Source organism: Zingiber officinale, chromosome 8A, assembly GCF_018446385.1.
Source record: "Zingiber officinale cultivar Zhangliang chromosome 8A, Zo_v1.1, whole genome shotgun sequence".
In the NCBI taxonomy this organism is placed as follows: Eukaryota; Viridiplantae; Streptophyta; class Magnoliopsida; order Zingiberales; family Zingiberaceae; genus Zingiber; species Zingiber officinale.
The window spans coordinates 2338683-2348625 of record NC_056000.1 but is presented as its reverse complement, the minus strand read 5'-3'; positions in this window follow the sequence as shown (position 1 = coordinate 2348625).

Below are 9943 nucleotides of genomic sequence, written 5' to 3'. Positions count from 1 at the left end.
TGGTAGTATACCATGGGCCTAAGGATTGTTCTTCGGGATGAGAAGAACTGGCCATGATCGGGGCAGAAGAAATCAAAAAGGAAGTTCCAAAGACGAAGGAATGGAATTTCAAAGACTCGAGCTAGGGGAAGAAATACGGATTAGATACCGGAAAGGAAGGAGGAGAGATCTAAAACCTTACTGAGGGGAGATGAATCGAGGAAAGGCGCCGGAGAGCGTCAGAAGGCAGCAACAAGATCGCCGGAGCTCCACAGCGCAGAGAGCAACAGTAGAGGTAACGGAGGCGTGTGAAGGCGAGAAGGAAACGAAGAATTTATAGGGTGAGGGCCGGTCGGCCTCCACCGTCGGATCCAGGTCACGGGAATCAATGCATACATCTAGCCGTTTATTTCGAATTGCTTCGGTCACATCAAAATATCATGCAACCGCCTCCGTACTCTGATGGCATTGCTCCACGTGGCAGTCAATCATTCGGAGCATTTAATGAAGGTATGATCGACATTGATGTCGAAGATTGGCGCAGAACGCAAGGAGATCCGGCGAAAGCCATCATTGATTCATTCAAGGATACCTCTGCCGCTGACCGGGCGGAGGAGATTAGCATGGAAGAGCCGTTCGGCTAGACTCACAGTTCGGACTATCGCCTCCTTCGACTAGACTTGAAGGAAGGCAAGTGATCCGGTAGTAAGAGCGGGCCCCCTCTTCTCGGCAAAGTCAACGCCAAGTGGAAGTCACCGAACAGCCGCCCCCCCGAGGAGAGTGTGGTCCGACGGACGGACGGCCATAGATGGCCGGTCCGCCTGCCGGCCGATGGAATCGAGTACCGGAAGGGTCCGGGTTGCACTTATAGTTGGTAGGCACCTGTCAAATCGGGGTTCGACGCTCAGTTAAAAAGGTCATGGACCGAGTGACCTTTGACCGATCACAGTCATAAAGCACCCCTGTTTGTTAGTCTCCACAAAGCACAAGTAAACCACTGCGGATGTCCGGTCGGATGTTTAGGTATCTTTCCGCTCGGACTACAAGTTTGGAGCAAAGGAAAGGGCCAGAGGATTTCTTTCTCTGACAACCTGTAGGTTTCACGTGTGTGTCATGCTCCAAATCTTGTGACAGGGGATTCTGCTGTCCCATCGAGGGCATGCTCTGACTGTAGCGATATGGGTCAGGTAAACTTTCTGACAGCCGCGTACCTAGGAAAGGACAGGTAAGCTTTCTGACAGCCGCATACCTAGGATAGGACAGGGGACACTTATGCACCTTGGTACGCGTGCCCAAACCTTTCACAGCTCTATATAAAGAACCTCAGGTTTCATCGACAGAGGAGGCTGGTATGTACTCTGAGACTTCTGGAGCCACCTTGTTCATCGTGATTTACCTGACTTGAGCGTCGGAGGGTCGTCGCTGGGAATCCCCTTCCCGGCTCGACTTCTGTGCAGGATAGCCGGAGCATCTCGACACTAGTTGGAGACCTACATCAGCGAGCCTTGGAGCGTCACGTGCCCAGCGTCTGTTGACTTCTGGTTCGGACAGGATCAATCATCATAATAAATTTAAAAGTACTTATAATAAATGATCTAACAACCTAGAACATCCTAGATTTATTATCTCTCTAAGAAAAATATCTTATAACTAAGAGAGAAAATTTAAAAGATTGAATGAGAATGTTGTCTCCTAGATATCTATAGTTTAATTCCTAGTTACGATGTATTTATATGAATTTTTTTTTCAAATGAGACTTGTAACTATATATAAATAATAATAATAAAAAATGGTCTCATTTACAAAAATTAGCACATATCTTCTATTAATATTATCAAGGCAACTCAACTTAAGATCGTAAAAGAAGTTTGTGAAGCCAAAGTTTAAATCAATATGGGCGAGAAATTAAGGTTTTTATTTTAAAAATAATAGTGAAATTTTAAAGTTATTCTTCTCTCTCGTAATTGGCAATGTCAGTGGATCATAGAAATATTAAATAAAATAAATAAATAAAGATGTGTGATTTAATAACCTAGAGTTTAAAAAATATAGAAATGTGTTTTTTTATAACAAAGAGAATATTTATATTTTAATCATCATCACTATTTTCCGTTATTTTTGATCATGGTGATTATTTTATTTTATTTTCTTAAAATATACTAAATAGTGGAAGCTAGACTTTATTTTTGGTCACAAACAATATTGATCACAAAATTTGTTCTTTTTATTTGGCCTTGGATCCGCTTCTATTTGATCTATGTATCGTCCTTCTGAATGAGTTATTCATTCAGGACCGGCCCTAGGTTGGTCAAGATGAGACTGATGCACAGGATAGTACCCCACTTCGGATAGAGTTCCATTTCTATTAGTAAAAGAAAATGTTAATATTTATTGAATAAAAAATTAATTTAAAAAAATCTAATTATAAAATCTAAAATAATTGTAATTTTTTTTATAAAAGTGTTAATAATAAAAGAGAGAAATATTCAATCATGTCTTTTCTTCCTGTTTTTTCCTATTTTTCCTAAACCCTAAATTTACTTTTGCTTCCTGTTTCACACTTAAACTCTTCGTTTTTGTCCACTTTAATAATCACCGATAGTCACCTTCCTAGTTCTCATACTGTGATTTCCAATAACGTCATCGTTGCATCATTGCATCATCATCGATGCCCACTAACATTACACACGCACTTAGACCCTTCGAGGCTTCAATTTAGGTGGAGTTTTTCTTATTGCTTAGACCTGCTTCAATTTATGTGGAGTTTTCTTGTTTGATCTAGGTTAACTTTACTTGGTGCATATTAAATGAAAAGTAATTAATTTTAATTACTCAATTAGTTTGTTTCATCTCTTTTTATCATGATAAAATTTTTATTCTATTAATAAAATTATTTATATAGCATTGATTTTATTATTATTTTTTATAAATATACTGGGTCTATTTTTTTTTTCCAGACCCTTTAAAATCTAGAGTCAGCCCTCTATTCATTTGTTCACTATTTAACTGTTTTGTGATTAGAATTTTTTTGACAAATCTACTGAATTTTGTCTATTTCGTTGCAATTAATGTTAAACTCATATCTTTCCATTTTCCAAATTAAATCGTAGGGACAATATCCCTGCTATTATGATTGAATCACTGGATTATTATTTAGTCAGCTGAATGTATACAAAGCAGCAGCCTATTCCTCTTCCTAATACAAATAGACAAGTAGATACTTTTGGAGCTTTGCTTGGATAACTGGCTGTTCTCTTCTTGCTTCCTAAATTCCATTATTTCTCAGCAAAGCACACTATCAAGCACTTGCAAAGTTTCAGTAGTTAGTTTATCGGCTCCATGTTCTGATTATATATATATATTTTTGTTGATTGCTCACATGCATGAAACAGTGGTTGTGCTAATCATTTACCCTCCAATGACTGGAATGAATTCTCCCATTTGTAATTGTAGTTTAATTATGAGATTATTGTTTTCCATTATGCTCTTAATTTGTGTTAAACTTCTGTTCCACATTTTCTCTCTTCTCTCGTCCAGACATGCACTGTCAGTAGGGTGGAAATCAGCAGCATCCAGTTCAGCACTGTGTAACAAATTAAAGATTAATGGAGACATCTACCATCACACAATGCCAAGACCTATCCATGTTATTAATTACAACACATGCAAAATTGTAATAATAATGATTGGTGATTTATTGATCCTCAAAGTTTTGACTAGTTCTAAACAATAAAAAAAAAACGCTTAGTAATTATCTTTTACAAAATAATTAATTCTCATGTGTTGAGGTTTTAAACAATAAAAATATAATTTAGAAAACAAAAACTCTTTTGATTTGATTTGTGCCCAAACAGAAACTACTAAGAAAGAAAAAAAAAATATATGCAAAACCGTGAGCAAAGAAGCCAACTTAATTATCCGGTTGGTTGGTGGTTAGCGGTCGGCTTACAGCTATTTGTGTTTTTGAATGCATTCCAACTGAACGTTAGAGTCAAACAAATCTCTTTCCAACAGCAATGTACCATCAAAATTCCATATAGATACGAAAAAAATCATACATTTAAAAGGATAAAAAATATTTTCATTGGTACCAAAACTTTTAACTTTTAAGTAGAGAGATATATGAATTCTTTCGATTCTAATAAATGATGTTAGAGATATGATTGAAATCGGATGCCAAATAGAGTAGTTTTAACGAAGTTAAGGGGAGACCCGAAGTATATCAAAAGTAATTGGTGAGGCACAAAAGTAGGTCAATAATATTTGAATGTTACAAGAAAATTTAGAACAGATAAAAAATGATCGAATGTTTATAGAAAAGATAGGAGTAGGTCAAGAATGATTTATTTATCCATCCAACTGCGCTGCTATCCAATCACCTCCTGACAATTGATTTATGAGTAACTTTGCATGCACTCTCTATTGGGAAACAAAACTTTGCATGCAATCCCTAGTGATAAAAATCTTGTTTTCACTCCCTAGTCAAAACACATTACCTAATTGCCCATGATACTTTTAGCTATAAAAAGTCCAAAAATCAGTATTATTTCTCTTAAATTCGGTACATTAAATTAGAATCTAGTATATTTTCTATCAAATTGAGTACGATTTTTTTTTCACCTTAATTGGATAAAAACTATACTAGATTTTTTTTAAAATGGTACTCAATTTGATGAAAAATCTGCTATATTTTCTTTAAATGGTAAATGGTGCTAAATTTTTAAGTAATTATATTAATCAGGTAAAAAGTCGTGCTCAATTTAATAGAAAATATACTTAATTCTAGTTTAATGTGCTGAATTTAATAGGAATTATACTCATTTTTAGATTATTTGTACCGAAAAAACATCAAGATTAATTTTGATAGAAAATATACTCAATTCTAGTATAAAGTACTGAATTTTAGTTAAAAAGTATTGAATTTAATTAGAATTATACTCGTTTTTAAACTTTTTATACCTAAAACATCTGAGGGGTAATTTAGGTAACAAAATTTACATGAAGGAGTTGAAACAAGTAATATTTTGCATGCAGGGAGTGGAAACAAAGTTTTTTGTGATTTAAGACTACATGCAAAGTTGTGATTGTGATTAGGGATTTTTCTCTAATTTACAGTTGATTTATTGTCTTATTTGATATCTCCTACTAATTTCTTGCATTTTTCAAGTACGCTACATGGTATTGGAGTTAATATTCAGAAATCTCAAATTCTTGTCATTGTAATTTTGAAATGGATCTTATCGAAATAATTAATAGATAAATATTGAGATATTAGAAAAGTCCTTCCATCAACATCCAAGTCATTGAACAGGTCAAGGAAGACTAAAAGATGTTAACCCAAATTAAAGATGATGATAAGAGTGGACCTTTAGAGAAGGATTGGAACAATGTTGCAAAGGCGGGTCCCGCCGCCCAGCGGCCCCCTCACCCCTGCCCCACGAGTATGAGAGGGAGTAAATCACGGTGAATACGGGCCCGGCGATGACATGGCGGTCGAAGGTGTTTAGCACGGACAGATATTGATGTTATCGCAATTGCTGCCGCAGACCTTCGACCTCTCGACTCATGTTGCAAGAATACCATGTCATAACCGGTTGATCCCGCCCGTGGGGGCGAGAAGGATTGGAACAATGACATTTACCTTAGTGTCCCAATCTTCATAATAAATATATTTTCATCAATTAACTAAGATTATATTTAAATAAACTCAAGGAGCTTTTTTTTTAAAAAAATCATTAATTGTTAGCTTACAATTGACTTCAGCATTGACTTCGGTAGGGTAATTTTTCTCAGGTATTTTTTAAAAAATGATAATTTTAAAATACTAGTTTATCAATATTAAATTACTCTAAAATATTATTTTAGGATTAGTGAATAACTTAGGTAGTAACTTAAAAGGCAACAAATATATTTTATCCTAAGAGCATTTTCTAACAAAATAAATACCTTCCGTATCAAGTTAGCCATTTAAATACCTTTCATACCAAGACGAGTCCTCAATGAGATAAAGCCGAGTCCTCAACGTGGCCAAAATGAGTCTTCAAAGAGGTTGAGTCGAGTCTTCAATGAGGCTGAGCCAAGTCCTCAACGAGGCTAAGTCGAGTTTTCAACAAGGCCTAACCAAGCCCTTAAAGTGGTCTATAACGATTAGCCGAGCCGAGTCCTTTCGAGAGCAAGGTCACATCAGGTGTTGGAGGGAGCTGAGCAAACATATTATCACAGTGCATTAATGACACATTAGCTCAACATTCCTTTTTAGTGTCTTGTGTAATTATTGTTAGAGAATTAGAGAAATATTTCCTATGCAAATTATACACAAGAAGTTTCTATCCTGCAAATACGCAAGGCTTCATTAAAAAAGCTCATTTCTTCACTATTATTGTATGTTCATTTTCTTTACCATTATCTTTCTAACTTGCGTCCGAATATCTCTTCCTTAGCCCGACCAATGACATTTTTTGCTTCTAATTATTTTCTTTAGTACACAAGTCCTATAGTGATGCGAGCTCATTATTTCTTAAAATCTCCTTACGGTCAACATTGACTTCCCATAATCAGCACGGCACCTTCTCCGATTTAAGATAAGGTTCAACCAAGAAAGAAGAAAATAAATGCAACACCGTGAGCCAAGAAGCCAACTTGGTTGGTTGGTTGGTTGTTAGCTCAAAGCTAGCTATGCTTTGAATGCATCACCACTGAATGCATTCCATCTGCAGGTATAGATTTTTATTGCCAATCGAACTCGTTAAATTGATAGAATTGATGTCGTGATTTTTTTGGATTTTTTTTTAATTTTATTTTAAAAATAGTTTCATTCATTCGTTGCATCTTCAATTTTTTATTTAATTAGTTGGACAGACATCAATATTATTTTTCCTCCATGAATTAACATTTTGTTTTTTTTTTTTAATTCCCCTCCAACAGCGCTGCAGTCCAATGGCCTCTTGACAATTGATTTATGCGACAATTTGGGTTCAGACTCATTGACAAATAAAACTTTGTATAGTCACCGTTAAAAAATTCTTTATTTCCACTCCCTAATTAAATATATTTATCTAATCATTTTTAATATTTTTAGCATAAAGATTTTAAAATAAGTATATATTTTTTTAAATTTAGTATATTAAATTAAAATTTAATATATTTTTTTTATCAAATTGAGCATGATTTTTTTTCCAGCTCAATTAGATGAAAAATATGCTAGATTTTATTTAAATGATACTCAATTGGATAAAAATATATTAGATTTTTTTTAATTGTACTGAATTTAAGAAGAATTATATTAAACAGAAAAAAAATCATGCTCAATTTAATAAAAAAATATACTCGATTATAGTTTAAAGTGCTGAATTTAATCGTAATTATATTTGTTTTTAGACTATTTGTACCTAAAAAATATGAGGGCAATTTTGATAGAAAATATACTCAATTCTAGTGTAAAGTGCTGACTTTAAAAGAAATTATACTCATTTTATTATATTTTCTATCAAATTGAGCACGATTCTTTTTCTATCTCAATTGTATGTAAAATACACTAGATTTTTTTTTTAAATTGTGCTAAATTTAGTAAGAATTATATTAAATGGGAAAAAAATCGTGCTCAATTTAATAGAAAATATACTCGATTTTAGTGTAAAGTGCTAAATTTAATAGGAATTATACTTGTTTTTAGACTTTTCTACCTAAAAAATATGAGGGACAATTTTAATAGAAAATATATTCAATTATAATATAAAGTATTGACTTTAAGAGAAATTATACTCATTTTTAGACCTTTTGTACTTAAAAAAAAAATATGAGAGTCAATTATATAATCATATTTGCATGAGGAAATTCAAGTAAATAAAACTTTACATGTAAGAAATAGAAATAAATTTTGTTTTATGATTGAAGACTATATGTAAAGTTAAAGTTATAACTGGAGATTTTTTTATATTTTACTTTAGTGTCTTACTTGATATCTCCTACTAATTTATTGCGTTTTCAAGTACGCTATGTGTTATTGGAGTTAATATTCAAAAACTCAAATTCTTACCATTGTAATTTGAAATGGATCTTATCTAAATAATTAATAGGTAAACGATATTAGAAAAGTCCTTCCATCAACATCCAAGTCATTGAACAAGTCAAAAAAGACTAAAACATGTTAACCTCAGTTAAAGATGATGTTAAGAGAACTAGACCTTTAGAAAAGGATTGGAACAATGACATTTACCTTAGTGTCCCAATCTTCATGATAAATATATTTTCATAATTAACTAAGATTATATTTAAATGAATTAAAGAGTTTTTTTTTAAATTGACAATTTTAAAATACTATTTTATTATTATTAAATTACTCTAAAATATTATTTTAGGATTAGTGAAAAATTTAGGTAATAACTTACAAGCAACAAATATATTTTATCCTGAGAGCATTTTACTAACAAAATATTTAAAAATCATAAATGATATTTTAAATAATGATCCTAAAAAGTTGAGAGGTAGCGGCTTTGCTGACTGAATGTGGACTTCGCTTCGCTCTGTAAAATAAACGGCGTCAGTGTCGGGCTAGGGAAGGGGTTCTCGGTATTGGCCCTCTGACGCTCAAGTCAATTAACGGAATGTGAATAAAAGCGGAGAAACAGTAGCAACGGTAGAACTCAAGAATAACACATACTTTTGCCTGTGAAGGACCACCCTTTATATAGAGTCATAGTGGGCAGCGTTCGCGCCTCTCGAGACATGGGTACACTTTATCACGTGTTCCATGAAAAGACCTTTTAAGGAAATTAAAGTACCTCTGACACCATATCTTAATAGACATGTATATCCCTGAAGCGACAGTAGAAGCTTCTGTCGTATGATTCACCTGTCAACCATGCATTGTGTCAGTGACACTATCTGTCAAAAAAATGTCGAGCGATATTACAATTATTCCACTACTTGGCTGAGCGGGATAGCCGCTCGGCCGGGACTCCCCCGCTATGTCGCCTCTGTGGTTCTTACATGTTGTGACCGTGTAGTAACATATCTTCCCCCGTTTAGACCAACTATGCGATCTCCCTCGGCATCCTGCTGTTCTATATTGAGCGTCGGTTGTCTTGCGTATCATCTTGATTCGGAATTGGGGTCGACTCGGACCCATCTCCTGTCGGCCGGGGCCTGACCGTCCGATCGGACATTGCAATGATCTTCTGTTCGGTCCTTTGACATCGTTGACCATCTTAACTTTGATCTCCACTCTGACAGTTGATCCTGTGCCAGATAGATCTTCCTCCATCGCCGCATCAAATAATAATTTTTTTAAAAAAATTGTTAAAAAAAATATGTATCGAATTGTATACATTTTGTCGATATTTGAACATGTCAAAAACAAAGGATAAATAAAAGAAAGAAAGAAAATGTTTTCTGATTCTATTTGCTTCAATCTATCCCTTCAATCTATCTGTCTAATGTTTAGGACAGCTTTTACTTATGTAAAAGTGAGTTTTTTTTTATAAATTAAAGATTATTTTGAAGTAAAAAAGAAGCTAATGTATAGAATGTTTAGAAATAGAAGTTAAAAATTAATATAAGATAGAGTTGAAGTTTTTGATGAATAATTATTTTAAAATTTAATTTTTAGTTAAATGATAATAATATCATCAAATTATATTTTTAATTATTTAAATATAATTTTGATACACTATTTGTTTATATAATAATTATTATATTTTAAATATTATATCAAAATTATTACTTTTTATAATGAAAAATATATATAAAAATAAAAACAAAAACATGACAAAATTTATATAAATACAAAAAAAATATGTAAAAAATCTAGAAATATAAATTATATAAAAAATATAAAATATCATTTAAAAAATAAATATCGCAGAAGTATGGTAACAATTATGTTAAATGATAAATTTATTAAAATCATAAATGTCAATTTTTAATTTTAAATCATAAAAAGAAATAGAAGTAAAAAAAACATCAA